General features: G+C 35.1%; 3 long non-coding RNA genes across 8 annotated transcripts; 2 read left to right on the plus strand and 1 right to left on the minus strand.

The window, feature by feature from the left end:
- Positions 1-464: 464 nt before the first annotated feature.
- Positions 465-13,257, minus strand: LOC134260956 (uncharacterized). Its single transcript, XR_009990675.1, has 3 exons — positions 13,082-13,257; positions 898-1,015; positions 465-659 (listed from the first exon to the last, which is right to left on the minus strand). It is a non-coding gene; the product is annotated as an uncharacterized LOC134260956 (long non-coding RNA).
- LOC134260958 (uncharacterized) lies at positions 1,683-11,557 on the plus strand. 6 transcript variants are annotated; one of them, XR_009990679.1, is made up of 12 exons: positions 1,683-1,953; positions 2,573-2,724; positions 2,885-3,366; positions 3,543-3,593; positions 4,334-4,412; positions 4,795-4,872; positions 5,239-5,317; positions 5,707-5,784; positions 6,161-6,238; positions 6,552-6,917; positions 7,282-8,234; positions 8,559-11,557. It is a non-coding gene; the product is annotated as an uncharacterized LOC134260958 (long non-coding RNA). The 6 variants fall into 6 exon arrangements; XR_009990680.1 differs by having other exon boundaries at positions 4,334-4,422; positions 7,282-11,557; XR_009990681.1 differs by having other exon boundaries at positions 5,239-5,327; positions 7,282-11,557.
- On the plus strand, positions 13,096-14,408 carry LOC134260957 (uncharacterized). The gene is made up of 3 exons (XR_009990677.1): positions 13,096-13,175; positions 13,418-13,534; positions 13,991-14,408. It is a non-coding gene; the product is annotated as an uncharacterized LOC134260957 (long non-coding RNA).
- Positions 14,409-18,866: the final 4,458 nt, after the last annotated feature.

An 18,866-nucleotide genomic window follows, 5' to 3' on the forward strand; every position in this document is an offset into this window, starting at 1 on the left:
GTCAATGCAGGCATTGGCCGACTGCACATCAGTCTGTCAATGCAGGCATTGGCCGACTGCGCAGTCAGTCAATGCAGGCATTGACCGACTGTACATTAGTCAATCAATGCAGGCATTGGCCGACTGCTCCTCAGTCAATCAATGCAGGCATTGGCCGACTGCACATTAGTCTGTCAATGCAGGCATTGGCCGACGGCGCATCAGTCTGTCAATGCAGGCATTGGCCGACTGCATGCACATAAGTTCTAATGCAGTCAATGATAGACTCAAAAGACTGATGCAATGCAGGCGTTGTACATTCCACCGTATATACATGTATAGGGACTGCAGGCATTGAAACACCATTAATTCATACAGCTAATGCAAATAAAATCTTCCTTGTAAAAAATATAGTTACACATGTACATATTGTATTTGTCAAAAATGGTTTTTTATAGCAGACTTCTATAAATCAAGTAATGCCGATGAATGATCAATTTTAACGTTTATTTTAATTATGGAGAAGAATTTGCAGAAAATTAAATTTAAATAAAAACGATGTATTTTCAAGGACAGTTTGATAAAAATTATTTGCGTAGAATCTTTTATGCATTGTCAAAATGTTGTCTTCTTGATTCCTAAAGTAATCCATTTAGTCTGTGCAGTTCTCAGTACTTCGCCTGAAAATAGAATCGGAGTTAGTTACACAACATTGTTTAAGCATATTTGTATATAATTTTCGGTATTGTTTCACCAAATAATTACAATTCATCGTCTTGTCCCAACATAATAATTAATGTTATACGCTCTTAATATTACTTAAAATGCTTCTTTCGCATATTTTTAATTTTATGTATTCATGTAATCATCACTCAATAATCAAATACAAGTAGTGAGGCACAATATTGAATATAAAACCTTATGATATGGTCGTTGGCCACCATTTTAACAAACAGACTCAGGTCTCATAGAATCGGATATCATCACAGACTGTAGTCTAATGTTGCTGTAGATTCCATCTGAGTGTCACTCAACACTGTTAAGAAAAAATAAGACATGTATTTAAAAATCCCTAGACAAAACAAACATGAACTTTGTAACTTTTGCCACTACATGCATTATTTTTCTGGAAAAAAAATCACAATGGCCGAACCAAACTCTTTGGTGAGAGTGGGACACGGAGTAAAAAAAACTTATCAGACCAAATACATGTAATTAAGGGGTGCAACCATTAAGATTTCTAAACACACGCCATAATTTGCAAACATTTCTACAACTATATTTTTTTTTTTTGTTCTACGCTAGAAATCGAAAAAGTACGATTTACTTTAGAAAGAAGCTGTACATCAAAACTGGAAAACCCCGAATCCCAGAGATAACCTTAAAAAAGCATTTACCTTTTTTATATTATTATATTACTTGGGCAAGTTAGAAATTAAAAAATGCAAGTTATTTTGAATAATAATTGAAACATTTGCCAAATAAACACAATATAGTTGCATAATTTAAAAATAAAAGCATATATGGTTACATATAACAATATTTTTAATAAGCCAATTAAGATGATCTTTTTAAAATTCAAGATAATATGTTTTACGGTGTGTTTTTAACATTTTTTAAAAAAAGGGGGAGGGTGTCATCAATCTCTAACCAGAGTAGTTGCAGGAAAAGGAAAGATAACTCTAGGATTTATTTCTTTAAAAAAAAGAATCACAAAGGAGTTCTCTTAAAATACAAGAGAAACAAACTGCTTGTTTGAAAAAGAAAAATATGAATTGAAAATTACATTTAAATTTAAAAAATATTTGCCTATTTATTCGATGATTTTGCCAATCGTGCGAGTGTTTCTTGGAACGACTTATTAGGCAATGCGATGTCACGTGATTCAGACGCGGGATATCAACAAACCACGCGGCCAAGCTGCCCAGCTAGTCTAACCCTAAAGGGTTTTAATTTGCCGGTAATAACAAGACGGTAAGTGCATAAATTTCAAGAATTATGGGTTGCATTTTAAATTACAGGACTCAGTTTCATCTTGATTCTAAATCCAATAATTTTTTATTTACCTACTTTTATACATTACAGAGGAGTATTACTCAAATTTTCATGTCACTCTAAATTGGTAAACATCGAACCAAGATGGCGTCACAATAAAAAAAAAATCAAAGTTACAGAGGAACAACATATCAATGAATAAATTGATCATAAAAATATACTTACCATACATGCTGTGGTTATATCCCAAACAGGAGTACACTCCATGAAGTATTATAAGTGACATTAAGTGTAGAGTAGCTGATTTTTCACATTGATAAATAGTAAACATTAAAAATATACTGCAATATTTAAAGCAAGAAAAGCCTAGGATTGTATATTAATTAATGATGTTTAAAAGTAAAAGTTGAATGATTTGACAGTTAGAGACTGGCATGTCTCCCACCATTCATAATCATCAACATTGTAATTTAAAGCTGTCACTGAACGTAAACAAAAATTTTTTAAGTTTGATGAATGACTTGAGAAATTTACAGTTCTTATAAATGAACATTTTAGGTATGCATATGTGAACTTTTAGTTTCTTTTAAAATCCCAGGTGTCATTTTCCTCCTCGTCCTCAGAAATATCTGGATCATTGACTATTGAACTGGATGAAGCTGTGAGAAAGGCCAAAATTGAAGTACATATTTTGGAAAACCATATATCGGAAAGTGAATTATCTGGATGGACCCCGTCATAAAAATTTTGGTACGTAAATTTTGAAATTTTTTTTTTGTTTTTTCCATTTCGTCCCCTTTTCTTAAGTGAATTCTTTGTTATATCTTTATCAAGTCGTATTGGTGAACTGTTGTTATATATGCTAATTTCACAGATGTTAGAGTTTATCATTTTGATGTCTTCTTCCAAGGTTTCCTGTTGGGTAATTAATTCCTCTGAGGGAACTTGACTGTGATGGAACTTTCTTTTTTCAATTTGATAATTTTGAAAATTTCTGAGAGACACAGGAGGAATAGTGGTATATTGGATGGTAGAACAGTTGGCAGTTAATGGTGGAATTTCTTTAAAGGTGTTTTCAATACTGTGAATCAAGGACTGAATTTTGCTGAGTGAATGGTTGTAGATAATTTCGGTGCCAGATTGGTGTGTAATTTTTTCCGTTAGATTGCAGATACCTCCCATGAAAACAACATGATAAGATTTGGAATTTTCAGTTTGAATAAAGTGTTTAGCCTCACGGCTAAGCCTTTCAACAGAAGCCCCAGGTTTAAAAATAAAAGAAACGAGCCAGTCAGGTGGAAATGGGTGAACTCTCTGGATATACGAGTGGAATCCTCTCCCTCTTGAGTCAGAAGCAATTAATATATGCATTCTCTAAAGTAATAAAAAAAGGTAATTTTGAAAAATTACAAAGATTATGTTTTTCTTAAAACATTTCAAATTAGCTTGAAAGATATAACCATTCAAAATCATGAAAAATAATAATTAAAATATCTGGTAAACATATCGATTTTGAAAAATAGGTTGCAATGAGTCTAGAAATACTTATTGTTGGTTTTTAATTCCAGGGACTAGAAGAGAGCCAGAAAAGGGTGATGAAGTGAGCTGTGCGGAAAAAGGTAACTTTCACAAAAAATAAAGCTAATTAAAAAAACATATTTATTTGGTGGGAGGGGAGGATAATCAGATAAAATTTCTATCAAATGTTCACATTTTATACAGTTGATGAAGCCTCAGGTAGGTTTTACTGCATAAGGCATGTTTTAAAAGATTTTTTTTTCCTCCAAACTAAGGAGGGAAAAAATTAGCTTCATAGAAAACCCTCCCCAAATAATCTCTCTCTCAACTAACAATGAGAGATACTATATGTATGTGACAGTTTCCACAGGAGTAACAAAAAAGGGGGACTGAAAGTTATGAAAACACTGATAATACTTTAATTTTAGAATAGAACTGCTGCACAAGTGAAGATTTCAGAATGAATAGAACAACGTGGTAATTATTAAGTAATAGAATATATATACAAATTGTAGTATGAAATATCTCTATTCATGCATTCAGAAATCTCCGGTAGAAAAAAGTGTTCGGTTAGAGACTGACGTGTCTCCCACCGTTCACCATGTCTCCCACTGTTCACTAGAAGGATAAACGTGTTTTAAAATAAAAACTTGATGGAATGGTGAATTATATGTGCAGTAGGAAAAATAGGGTCAGAGAGAGCCAAAAACAATACAGTCATATATCATTATATTCAGAAAATGTTTTGAGAAACTGGGTACTATTTGAATTGTACATTCGGCAAGGTCAACATGGGTGAAAATGGAAGTAAAAGATGTGACACTGGCATTTTTAATTTCAGGGATGGCCAACATCCTCAGAAAACACAGAAGAACAATGCTGATTAAAATTTAACCAAAACAAGCAACAGAGTTGAACCAGTAAGTTTTGGTATGTTCCTACAGAAATTTTGGTGAGGTCTAAAAAAAAAAAAAAAAAAAAAAAATTTAAAGTGTTCGGTTAGAGACTGACATGTCTCCCACCGTTCACTATAATGAAAAACACTTTAAAATAAAAACTCAAGGAAATGATGAATTGCATGATATGAGAAAAAGGTGAAATGGTCATTCTATTTGTAAAAAAGGCTGGCAGTGTGCTGAAGGAAACAGAGTGTCATAGAGAGCCCAAAGTAAAACAGTCGTATTTCATTTATATTCAGAAAATTTATTGAGAAACTGAGTACTATTTGAATTGTACTTTCGGCAAGGTCAACATGGGGAAAAATGGAAGTAAAAGATGTGACACTGGCATTTATAATTTCAGGGATGGTCATCGTCCTCAGAAAACACAGAAGAACAATGCTGATTAAAATTTAACCAGAACAGCAACAGAGTTGAACCAGTAAGTTTTGGTATATATATATATATATATATATATATATATATATATATATATATATATATATATATATATATATATATCCCACTGTTCACTATAATGAAAAACACTTTAAAATAAAAACTCAAGGAAATGATGAATTGTGTGATATTAGAAAAAGGTGAAATGGTTGTTCTATTTGTAAAAAAGGCTGGCAGTGTGCAGAAGGATACAGGGTGCCATAGAGAGAGCCAAAATAAGACAGTCATATTTCATTTAAATTCAGAAAATTTACTGAGAAACTGAGTACTATTAGAATTGTACATTCGGCAAGGTCAACATGGGTGAAAATGGAAGTAAAAGATGTGACACTGGCATTTATAATTTCAGGGATGGCCAACGTCCTCAGAAAACACAGAAGAACACTGCGGATTAAAATTTAACCAGAACAAGCGATGGAGTTGAACCAGTAAGTTTTCGTATGTTGCTACAGAAATATTGGTAAGGTGTAAAAAAAAAAAAAAAAAATAAATAAATAAATAAAAAAATGTTCGGTTAGAGACTGACATGTCTCCCACCGTTCACTATAATGAAAAACACTTTAAAATAAAAACTCAAGGAAATGATGAATTGCATGATATGAGAAAAAGGTGAACTGGTTATTCTGTTTGTAAAAAAGGCTGGCAGTGTGCTGAAGGAAACAGAGTATCATAGAGAGCCCAAAGTAAAACAGTCATGTTTCATTTAAATTCAGAAAATTTACTGAGAAACTCAGTACTATTTGGATTGTACTTTCGGCAAGGTCAACATAGGGAAAAATGGAAGTAAAAGATGTGACACTGGCATTTATAATTTCAGGGATGGTCATCGTCCTCAGAAAACACAGAAGAACAATGCTGATTAAAATTTAACCAGAACAGCAACAGAGTTGAACCGGTAAGTTTTGGGATACATGTATATGTTCCGACAGAAATCTTGGTGAGGTAAAAAAAAAATAAAAAATGTTCGGTTAGAGACTGACATGTCTCCCACCGTTCACTATAATGAAAAACACTTTAAAATAAAAAATCAAGGAAATGATGAATTGCATGGTATGAGAATAAGATGAAATGGTCATTCTATTTGTAAAAAAGGCTGACAGTGTGCAGAAGGGAACAGAGTGTCATAGAGAGCCCAAAGTAAAACAGTCGTATTTCATTCAAATTCAGAAAATTTACTGAGAAACGGAGTACTATTTGAATTGTACTTTCGGCAAGGTCAACATAGGGAAAAATGGAAGTAAAAGATGTGACACTGGCATTTTTAATTTCAGGGTTGGTCATCGTCCTCAGAAAACACAGAAGAACAATGCTGATTAAAATTTAACCAGAACAGCAACAGAGTTGAACCAGTAAGTTTTGGTATATATATATATATACCTACAGAAATCTATGGTAGATAAAAGTGTTCAGTTAGAGACTGGCATGTCTCCCACCGTTCACAATTATTCACAGTATGAAATAAATCAGGAAATTGACACTGTATTAAAAATCGCATTCATGATGTCAATATATGTAGAAAAGGAAATTACTCCTCAGAGACACTAGGTAATGTTGATTTCTGAAATAAAGCAATGATAGCTGGATCATCTTTTAAATGCTGGAAGGCTTTGGTAGTTTGTTCATCTAATAATTCTATTCTCTTTATTTCATGTTCTCTTGCAGTAGTTGTTGGCGTATTGACTCTATGACAGACCCTGTCTTCATTGAGGAGAATGGAAGGGTGCCAGGCAAAGTCAGGATCTGTGTCATCTTTTCCAGTTGACTTTGCCCTAGAAAGGGCGACAAAAAGGGCACCTGGATTTCTGGATTCAAATGATCGTGTGCCAGGATTTACAACTATATATCTATTCACTTCCCCCTTTCCTATGGTCATTCCTTGACAACGATGAACGGTTGTTGCCCATCCTAAACGCAGTGGGATTTGTTTTCTTTTGCAAAAGTGACATCTACAATCTATATTTCTCTCCACTGGGAATATTGGAACAATTTTTGGATAAGAAGATAGGAAAGGGGGACCAGTGTAATTAGGTACATCCACCATTACAACATCAGGGAGGGCAGGTGGTCTTCTTCCATTAAAATACAAAATATCTTTAACAATGCCAATAGCACCATTAAAAAGACCAAATTTCACACACAAATTCACAGAAAGCATAACTTTTGATTCCTTACATAAGTAAAGAGTGTGGAGAAGACCACCAGCTTTTTCACTTTCACCAGTTTTGGAGTGAGAACCCTTAGAAACTGCAATAATTTTTGCAACAGGAAAAAGTTGATTCATCTCCAATAACTTTGACTTATTGTGACCCCATTCCTCGCTATGAGTAGGAAAAACAAAAAGACCCCTGTCTGACATTCTACTTAATAATTCATTCCCATGTGTCTTTTGCAGATTGCTCCACTGAAATTGTTGCAACCATTTGGCCTGACTTGGAGTAACTTTGTATTGACGAAGAGCTGAAAGGACCTCCTTCAATTCATGTTCTTGTTCTCCTTGGCGTATGATTGATTTTAAAGTAACAGCTGTCTGAAATTCTTGCCACACCAGAACACCGTGCATTGAGGCTGAATTTTTACTTTTAGAGTGATAAACTGGGGCATCCAAAACTGGTGGAAGTTGCACATCATCCCCTAAAAATACAACTACTGGGATTCCTCCCCATGTCTGATCTGAAATGCCAGTGCCACATCTACAGTGAAACTCCATCCACCCTAAGGTATTAGAACCAATTAATGACCTTTCATCAATAAGAAGGACGTGGAGGTCAGATAAATTCTCCTGGAGGCTTTCCCCTATAGAACCCTCTGGTGCTTTCATTTCTCTTCCTTTGAACTGGGTGGGTATTTTAAGGAAACTGTGCAGTGTTACTCCAGATATTAAGTTTGCACTATTGCCTGTTGGACAAAGAACCTGAACAGATTTATTTGAGTTAAAAAAGAGGCGAATGGCTTTAACTAAACATTTGATAAGAAAAGATTTTCCTGATCCAGCTGTACCTGACACAATCATGCGAAGGGGCTTGTACTCATGTGATTTGTTTGAAAAATTCAGGAGTGTTTTCATAACAATATTAAATGCTAACATTTGTTCTTGATTCAATTTAAGGAGATCTACATTTGGAATGTTTAAGGACTTGTCATCTATGTTGGCAGCTTTGGTCACAGTATTCCACCAGTCTTCACCGAAGTCATTTGGATAATCAAATGATGTTTTGCTCCAGTCATGTTCGGGGCCACCATCTTCAAAATTAAAATCAGTGCAAACTTCACTAAAATCGGGATTGGGGCGTATGACTTCCATCCAATCAGGCTGTTCCACTTCATTGTTTTCAATATTGTCTTTGGGTAAGGAATCATCTTGTTTTTTAGTCTTTGCCCTCTCAATGTCTGCTTTAATAAAATTTGGACAAGTATCTAATTGTAAAAACAGAGAAAATTGTTCTGTCCAAGATATATTTTCATCTTTAATATCTGAAAGTGTACGCCAGTTTGGCCAGTGAAGCAATAATGAAGTTTTACAGTAATTTTCATCTAATGGCCAGTGTGCCTGAGTGGGACCAGAAATGACGGGGACTTTACCACTTTTGCAAATGAATTGATATAATGAAGAATTATCGTTTTCATCTCTGGAAATATATTTATCAACAATTGTGGATTTCGTAATTGTAGTATTTCCAGATTGTTCAAGTACTCTACATCCTGATAAGCTAACTGATTGAAAACAATGACTAGAGCGATAAAGAGGAATGGAAGAAAGTTCATAAGATGCTTCAACTGAAGAAATGTCCCTTTTAACTGTGTCCATTAAAAGCTTTGTACAGAGTGATTTTGCAGTTGCCCCTGAAGATTCATCTGCACAATTGACCATATCAGAGAAGAGATCTGAAAGAGCACCAGTGGGTTCATTTCCCTTGCATGCATAACCTGATATGTATTTTTCGGTCGCAATAATTTCATCTACAGAGGGATTGGAAGGATCACTTTTTGACAGAATAAGAGAAATATCACCGTTTGCCCTCCAGCCTTGCGTATGGAAACGAGAATGTTGAACAAGAACAGGGTGGTCTCTATTCATTTCTAGACGCAAAGATCCATTTCGGTCTTTCACTAAAGCAGGTGATGCACGTAATTGCTTAGGAAATTCCATTCTGCAAGTTTTTTCAGAATTATTATATCGAGAAGGTTGCAGGCAGTAATCTGAGCAACGGTGCAGATTGAAACGATTTGATAAAAGCAAGTGATCTTCCAAAAGTGTTTCTTGGGAGGTGCTAACATCCAGGAGAAGTTTCAACAGGGGATTTTTTTCTTCGGGAGGAGGAGGAGCAGTACCCTCTGGAGGAGGCCACAAGTTTCTGTTTGGATTGCCATCTTCATCCTTACCAGCAGGATGAGAAGCAGTAAGTCCAAAGATTTCTGAAGCCCAATGAGAGAGTTTTTCTGCACATTGTTCCTCAGAAAGACCAGCAGAAATTGCATTGTGTAACAAATCATGAGGCTCTCTATCTGACCTCCAACAAAGACCATGCCAGTGGACCATACCTCTGGATTTGGCAAACTCTTGCCTGTACCAGTAGGAGTCAACACCAAAAACAGGACCCATTACATTTTTGAAATATGACTGTGTTCTTAGATCAAAGTATTGTGCAACAATGTGTGTATTTTCCTGAAGAGTTTTAAAAAGGATATTTCTATCAGTTAGATCAATAGAGTTTCCAGTAGTTTCAGAAACATACTTTGAAAGCAGTCGTCTGAGTGGTTTAAAGTGAAATTCTGCACAACTGCCAGTAGTAAAAAATGATGGCAGACCTGCACCTTCATTTATTTTATATTGAACCAAAGCTCTTAATTCCTTGCCCCTCTGCTCCCAATACTGAGAAGTCCCCCTTAAATTTCCCCCAAAGTAGAGAATTTTTTTTGAAACTGATGTATCACCATTTTCAATAAGTTTTTTCAACTCTGTAATTGTAAATTGTTGGTCACCAAGTTTCTGTTTAATTATAAAACTACTTTGTTCTAAAGCTCTTTTTCGCATAATCATGTTGTGAACAACAAATTTAAAATAGGGGTGTTTTGCAAACCTGCCGTCTGCATACCATAATAAATGGTCAGCCCATTGCCCCATACATGATACAGTGATTGGTCTATTAATGTAATAATCTCCGGACCCATAGGGAAAGAGTGCAGGGAAAGCAAGGGTAAAAAAATGTTTCGTCGTAAATTCAGATACGGGAGTGTCGCCTTTTGAAGGCCAAGGAATAGTAACAGTGCCCTGTCTATTAACAGTAACGTCCCCATGATTTTCACCTAAAATTTCTTCAATTATTTTCTGGACCTTCTGTTGAATATTTACATTAGCGTCTGGTAGTTGGGCACCAGAATTTGTAAAACCCTCAGTTACACCTATATCTATTTGTTCAGATGATGGTCCTTTGTCATGAATATGAGCAGTATTTTCTTTGAATTGTAATGTCATTATGTCTGTTAATTGTCCATCTTCAGGAATTGCTTGTAACCTGTTTGTACTTATTATGATATCGGAATAGGCTGGATTGTTTTTTTTTAACCATCTTAAAGATTGTTCGATTTTTAAACGACGGACTCTGAAGTCCTTAGATGTTTCATTTTTCCCCTGTTTTCTAACTTTAATAATTTGAATTTCATGTGGTAATCTAGGAAAAATTCTGGCTGGTTCATTTATTTCTTGAGGAAATGTGACGCAATGACCAGATGAAGCAATACCCCCATGACTTAACATATGGACATTTATACATGGAGCTATCCTACTAATAAGTTGCTGCTCTATGACAGTTAAATCTTGGAGTTCTTCAGGTACAGTGCCTGGGTTCATATTGTTTTCTGTTGAGAACATTTTGATTTGATTCTTATCCCTATAGCAACGCCTACAAATATCATTTTTGGCCATGTTCATTTCAAGTCTTCTCTCATGACAGACTGAACAAAATTGAAAAGAATAAGACATTTGTTGAATTTCGAAAGCCCTAATAGAATCCATAGCTTTATTGTAATGAGCATTTTCATCAAGAGGGGGAGGGGGTGGAATATCGTCAGGATTCAATTTATATTTTTCTGATTGTGCTTTAATATTTCGCAGAATTTTTTTTCTCCTTGCTGTATAAATTTGATAAGTTTCATTTTCACTGGGCTCTTCATATTTTAGACCAAATTTCCTACAAAGTTCTTGAAGTTTTTTTTCATGTTCAGGGGCAAATTTTTGAGTTTTTGATTTTTTCTTTTGCTGAGGTGTCAATGACGAATTTGACCTAATGTCAGCATGTCTTTTTCTGATATTTGCATTGTTTGACTTTTCATTTTCAGTACATGCTGTAAATGTGATATTTGCATTGTTTGACTTTTCATTTTCAGTACATGCTGTAAATGTGTTAGGTAATACAGACTGCTGATAATCTAATTTTTTTCCTTCATTAGTATGATATTCTGCTTTTTCTTGAACACCAATGTCCATACCTTGAGTTGGGAAGACATTTGCATAAGAATGTTCAAAGATAGTAAAGTCAGTATTTGTATTTTGTTTGTTGGAACAATGTTTTGCATATGAATGCTCTGTGAGATCATTCAGGTGAACATTTTTGTTGAATACTTCTTCACAATTTGCATAAGAATGCTCAAATAAAACATACTGGTCAACATTGTTCTTCTGTTTATCAGACTGAATTTGGAGAGAAGAATTAGGTTTTTCTTGAACATCTCTCTCAACAGTTGCATTTTGCTTGGAATTTGAATTTTCATTACTTTTGACATTCTTAGAAACTTGATGCGACATGTTGGCATGAGATTGCTGAGAAAAATTGCAATTTATTGAAGTATTTTTATTTTGTTGCGATTTTTTCTCTTTTGGTATCATGTACAGAAAATGTTGATGTCTGAGTAATAAATTAATTGGGCTGCCTTCAGACACTGTATTTGGTTGGAATGTTGAGAGGACGTGAGAGATGACATTGTCCTTATCTGAACATTCCAACCAAACATTTATTTGCCTTTGATAGAGGCTAGCTGCGACTGCAATTTCACAAGAAGAGGCATATTCATTCCCCAGAATCATATTCTGATAGTATGACAAGGGGGAATGTGACTGAAGTTCTAAATGGCTTTTGAAACATTCCCAGTTTTTCAAAATGTGCTCACAAATTGATTGTCTGTAAAAACTTGTCTTTGTAAAGTTGTTATGAAAAGCAAGACTCAAGCAATGGAAAAAACAATTTCCATCCCCTGGGACATTGTGTAGATTGTAAAGCATGCTTTCATTGCAACCAACACTTGACCCAATTTGTTCAGGCTGAACTTCAACTACACTAATATTCATTTTGACAGTTTACCAGATATTCTCTCAATGACTCAAATATAGTACGTCAAGACTATTGTTATATAAGTGACTCAAATATAAAAACTAGTCAGTAATTGCTCTAAAATATGCACCTGTTTTCATAAAACCCTTAAAAATACTATATCAGCTACTCTACACTTATTGCTGCAATTCACACAAAGGCGAGGTAAGCTAAATGACCTGGAAGGCAGAAGGTTTGTTGACAAACAAAGCAGACGATCCGTAACAAGACGAAGATCATTTTCATTGGTTGCACTAGACTTTTTATTTCTAATTCAAATAAAATTATTTTTTTTAAGAATCTCGGGAAAAAAGAAGTAAGTATATAATGTACATATGTCCCTAAAAATACTTTTCTATCTTCAACATGTTTTCCGAGTTTCACGGAAGCTACCGACATGACTTAATTAGCATATCGTCAAATTTCGTAAGTTTCCGGTGACGTCATTTGTATCATTTCCGAAGGGCAAGGTGAAGGCCGGTGTTGTGGCATGGGGGTATTTTTTTGAATAAGGTAAGGCAAAATCATTTCGTTAAGATTTCGGTAAGGAACAATGTTCCTTTAATTTTTTAACTATTTTTGATTTATTCGCGCAAAGGACATTGGGTAGTGCAGGAATTCTGGGAAGGTTTCACAGAGAAATTTGGCTGACGTATGTACAGATTTCAATCCGAATTTCCTCTGTTCATACACGTTAGTCTATTGAGCTCGCTTTGCGAGCGTCGCTTCGCGACGCTCGCTGCGCTCGCTAAAAAGGACGTATTTCCGGTTACCAAAAGTTGTGTGTTTTTGCTGAATGATTATACACGTGCACATGTTACGTTTTACCAATCGAGGCATCGAAATAGCTGACCAGCCTACAGCAGAGGGGCCGATGATTGAGTGTAACGTCAGGCCTACAGACTGTATATCGTTCTTCGTGGTAAGTAGTTTGTACGTCTGTTCATAAACCAGTTATAGATAAAAGTGTTTACTTACAAATAACATAAAACTTACATTTAGACGGCCGATTTTTTTTTACACTTTCATTTTTAAATACAGAGGCGTTCAAAAGATGGTGCATCGCAAGAAATTTTAATTTATGACGAATTAAAATAAATATCTACAATCAGAGTAATTTCCTTCACAATTAAAAAAATTGAGGATAATAATTATTTATTTCAGTTTTAAAACCTTCTCCTTGTCAGGATGGACATGTAAACTCGTCCATTGGTGCATTACAAACCAGTCATACACAGATGAAAGTGAATAGTGAAAAAATCAAAAAAAATGAAAACTCTGGTAAGATTATGTTTCTTTTTTTGATTTGTTTGTATTTGTTTGAATGACGGGGATAGAATATTCATTCAATTCTGAAAAGAAGGGGGGGGGTCTGGAGATTTTTTTTTTAAAAAGTATAGTTGTGCTAAACAAATTGAATAAAGATAATATGTCCAGTGGCAGGAATTTAAAAGTAATATGCCTCTGGTTATCCGGAAAATAAATTATTCAGTCTTGTGAAGGCTTGGGAATGCATAGTTAATCTGCCTTACAGAATATATCGCCATCATATTCTTACAAAGTCTTTTCATTTGAAGAAATAAGTTTAAACTATTTGTGAACTATTCTAATCATAAACAGTTAAATTAAATGAAAAATTTGAAAAAAAAAATTGGAAAGGAAATGTAAAATTATACGGTAATTCTCGATTATTTTAAAAAGAAGTTTACTTTAATACTGCTTGCATTTCTTTTTCAGGTATACACGGGTTAAAAACTACAATATAGACCAAAGGAAAAGAAAAAGATAGAGGATCAAGAAAACGCTTTATAATATATGACATTAAATGAATAACTCATGCACGACTAAATGTGCCACTTTATTTGCTACTGTTCATATACTTTAGGAAAATATTTATACCATTATACATGTGCACATGTGCATATATCAAGTGAATTTGTTTTGTTACATCAGTTTCAGTCATGTTGGAAATTCAACAAATTCCCCGCAGTGAGAATTTTAATCAATTAATTATAACACTTAGTACTTTGTTGTCAATTAACAGCCAAAATCATTTTTATGCTGGCTTCTTTAGAATTTATAAAATGAATAACACTTTCGTAAAAAAAAAAGACCAACTTTCACCTCATGCACGTTTACTTTTCTTATGTCCATTGCGACGGGTATGGTTTTAAAATTATCTGGCCTCCTATTACTTTATATTTATCAATTTCAAATTAAAATGATATTGTTTATCATTACTGAGTATACATATTCTTGACATGATAATTATTAACAATCAAACAGCCATTTTTTATAGAACATTTTGTCAAAGTCAGCCAAGCCTGGGGATTTAAAATCTACTGTGAAGAAGAATGAGGTGTATTGACTGATTATGGAGTCGGCCAATGCCTGCATTGACTGACTGATGTGCAGTCGGCCAATGCCTGCATTGACTGACTGTGCAATCGGCCAATGCCTGCATGCATTGACTGACTGTGCAGTCGGCCAATGCCTGCATTGACTGACTGATGTGCAGTCGGCCAATGCCTGCATTGACTGACTGATGTAAGGTCGGCCAATGCCTGCATTGACTGACTATTGTGCAGTCGGCCAATGCCTGCATTGACTGACTGATGCAAGGTTGGCCAATGCCTACATTGTCTGACTGATGTAAGGTCGGCCAATTCCTGCATTGACTGACTGATGTGCAGTTGGCCAATGCCTGCATTGACTCACTGTGCAGTCGGCCAATGCCTGCATTGACTCACTTTGCAGTCGGCCAATGCCTGCATTGACTGACTGATGTGTAGTCGGCCAATGCCTGCATTGACTGACTGATGTGCAGTCGGCCAATGCCTGCATTGACTCACTGCAGTCGACCAATGCCTGCATTGACTGACTGATGTGTAGTCGGCCAATGCCTGCATTGACTGACTGATGTAAGGTCGGCCAATGCCTGCATGCAGTCGGCCAATGCCTGCATTGACTGACTGTGCAGTCGGCCAATGCCTGCATTGACTGACTGATGTGCAGTCGGCCAATGCCTGCATTGACTGACTGTGCAGTCGGCCAATGCCTGCATTGAATGACTGATGTAAGGTCGGCCAATGCCTGCATTGACTGACTGTGCAGTCGGCCAATGCCTGCACTGACTGACGCGACATTGATAGACATTATAATGCACAATACCTGACAGAGCCTGCATTCATACTGCATAGTAATGGTAATCCTGCATTGGGGAATTGGGAAATGTAAATTATCTGCATTCGGATAAAGTTGCACAAATTCAGTAGCATTGCAACAATGCAGGTAAGGAGATGTAAAATGGAAAAATAATTCTAATGAAAACATCTCCATCTGGAATTTCAGTATTTTACTTTTACCAATTTAACTTTATTTTGCTCAAATTTGAAAAGCAAAATTTTGTCAATTCAAATGTGTGCTTCAGCATAGGTTTTTGTAAGGTGATGCACGAGTCATTTATAAACAAAGCTTTAAACAGTGATATTTGCATAAAAAAATAGTTGAGACAAATCAAAATTTAGTTGAGACTGTATTAAATCCAAAGCGCTTACTATTACGCTATTGGGACCAAACTTCTAAATCTACTTGTATATACTTCTGAAACAGTACATCTGTCTTAGAATAATGAAAGGCAGGTTACTATTCAAAATTTAGCGCCAAACGCCACGAGTGAATCTTCGCGCCTTTTCTTTGGAACGTCCCATTAAATAGGTGTGATAGCTTCAATGGAAATAAAAAAGAACGTTCTTATAGCTAAAATTTCAAGGTAAAGAAATTGTTTGTAACACATTTACAAATTCCATGACGTAAATAGATAAGTAACACTAAATCAGCGAAACTGCTATAATATTTTACTTTTTTAAATTTCCTGTTCATCCCCATACTGAACTATCTCGATTAGTTAGCTTCATGAAAAGGTTGAAATGTTTCGCCGAAAAACATGTGTCGCCCTAAGACGGTAAAGGCATCAGATACCATTTATGTTCAATAACTTAAATCATATCTTTGAGACAAGAATATTAATATAAACCCAATTCTTAAAAAAAATCTTTTTCTTATGTTTGTCTTTCCTATTAGTTTAATAAGACTCAAGTGTCCATGAGCAAAACAGTGGATACGCTTAATACTTACTATATATACCTCGATATTGTTTCTTAAAACTATTATTTGTAACTATGATTTAAGATCTGTTTTTCCGCAAAACAAATGATAGTAGGTATGTTTTTCATTTGCACATGTAGTCTTTTCTTTTTTTACTTTGAGAACCAGCCGAAACCAATTATAGAAGACGTTTGAGACGACCATGGATTTAAACTTAGTTTAACACAGAATTGCAACGTAACTACATCGTGACAATCCCCGTATTCTTTAACATTTCATTTATCCTTATTTACTTTCGTTCAAGCAAACGCTTGGCTGCCTCTGAAAACCCCTATTGCGAAATGTCGGAGTTGACATAGACAGCCGCCATATTGGACCCGCTTCAGATTTTTGAATGTTAATATCTAGAGTTTGGATTTATCAATGTTCAAACAAATTATATAGTAAGCATTATAAAAACGGTTTCTATTAACATTCCAAAAATAAATGAAAAATATTGAAAAACAAAAAAGTTAGAAAATACGGAATATTTCAATTCGCTTCCGCTAGCCACCGGAAGTACTGACGACACACGAAAAGGTGATTTCACATATCTAAAAGTCATCATCTTTCATCTCTAACAAGTCTCCAGTTAATATCTTAGACCATTTTCGTAAAAAAGGGGGGACAAAAATCCATTTTAAAATCAGAAAACTGACAATAACTTGGAACCAAAGGTGAGTATTCCAAATTTTCCTTCTGATGAACAAAGTTCATATAATGACGCATGATTTCTGAAAGTTTCATTGAAAACCACCGAATAGTTTTCGAGAAATCGCCTGCACAAAATTTTGGGGAAAAAATAATAATAATAAGAAGAAGAAGAAACAGTAGAATCACTAGAAGGTCTTCCGTAAAAAACAGGAGGAAAACAATAAGGTCTTCCGAAGGAAGTCGGAAGACCTTAATAATAATAGAAAACAGAAGAAAAACAATAAGGTCTTCCGAAGGAAGTCGGAAGACCTTAACTAGAAAGTCTGCTATTGCAAGCAATAGCATATGTCGCCCCGTACTGGACAAGATTTTCATTTTTATCATCACTAAAACAATGATCCATTAGCTAAGCTGGACAACCATCGAGTCCTATCAGTCCTTCCCGTTGGAAGCGAAAGACCTTAATTGGGTACATCCCACTAATTATTTTTAGAATCGGTAGGAGAAGAAAGTAGTGCAGGAAAAAATTACAAGTTCCTAAATTTGCAGACTTGCATAAAAGAAATTGGGCAGATGTACTGAACTGAGCCTCATACTTGTTAATTGGCAATATCTTTCCTACCAAAAAAGCTTGGCAAGTGTAATTTATTAAGAAGATCAGCCGAATTATTTTGTGTATTATAACGCCAGCGAAAACTCAAATTTCCCTACTTTCACTTTCAATTTTAGGGGTTCTGCCGGAAAACGAATCTGACATGCCACCTTCAATTCGAGCATTTCTGCAATGCACAGAGCTGATGATTGTTATGACATGATAAATCATTTGTAAACTTTCTCAGTTTAGCGGAATCATGAACATTTTCGGCGAGATGAATGTTTTGTATAAAGTGGTGATCAAGGCTTAGCGCACCTGAAGGAGCGGATCCAAGGATTTATGAATGAATAAAAACTATGGAAATGACGTACCAAGTTTCTAATTTATACTTGCACCATCTAATGAAATGAATAATATACAAGTAATAGATATACAAGAAAACGCGAAATGATAATAAATGCAGCTGACAATCGTTATTTTTTTTATATATAGATAAAATAAAATAATTATAATTTCAAGAGACAAAACAGAAGGAGAATGAATGATGGAAAAATATCACATGACGGGAACTGAATTTTATGAATGAAACTTTTAAAACGTTACTTGCAAGTTGTATATGTTATATCTGTGTATTCTACCTGGCTGTGCGCTTCAAAAGGCGGGGGGGGGGGGGTCGTCTTGAACATAGTACCTTAGCCATAACGTTTGAACGGTAAGGGCTAGGGCTTTCGTATTTCAAATATGTAATCCTTGTGAAAAGAACTTTTATTGGATATGAAGAACTTTGACCCTTTGACCTAGACCTTGGAGAACACATGTGTACATCTTAACCTTTTTTTCTGTTTCGTTTCTATGGCAACTGTGAGCGACTCATTACAATTATTTTAAAAGTAGAAATCACTTTGACACATTGCAAGGAATAAACATTGAAAGTTTCAAAACGATTACTTGCGTAGTTATTGAGAAAATCGATATTAAAGAATTTTAACTTTCCCCTGGTTTCCATGGCAAAAATCGATTATTTGAAAATTTTAAATGCGAATCGCACAACTACAGATACTAATCATTAAAATAAGAAAAGTTTCATGACGAACGTTTAAGGGACCAGAGAGAACACTCGCGGACAAAATTCGTCGCTTTTTACAGGTTTCCATGGCAACGGTAGACATATTGGAACTGAACGACCTCACTGCACAACTACAACCAGTGATCGTCCTT

Source organism: Saccostrea cucullata, unplaced genomic scaffold (assembly GCF_032062105.1).
Source record: "Saccostrea cucullata isolate Sc308-1 unplaced genomic scaffold, CSIRO_AGI_Scuc_v1 ctg3037, whole genome shotgun sequence".
Lineage (NCBI taxonomy): Eukaryota > Metazoa > Mollusca > Bivalvia > Ostreida > Ostreidae > Saccostrea > Saccostrea cuccullata.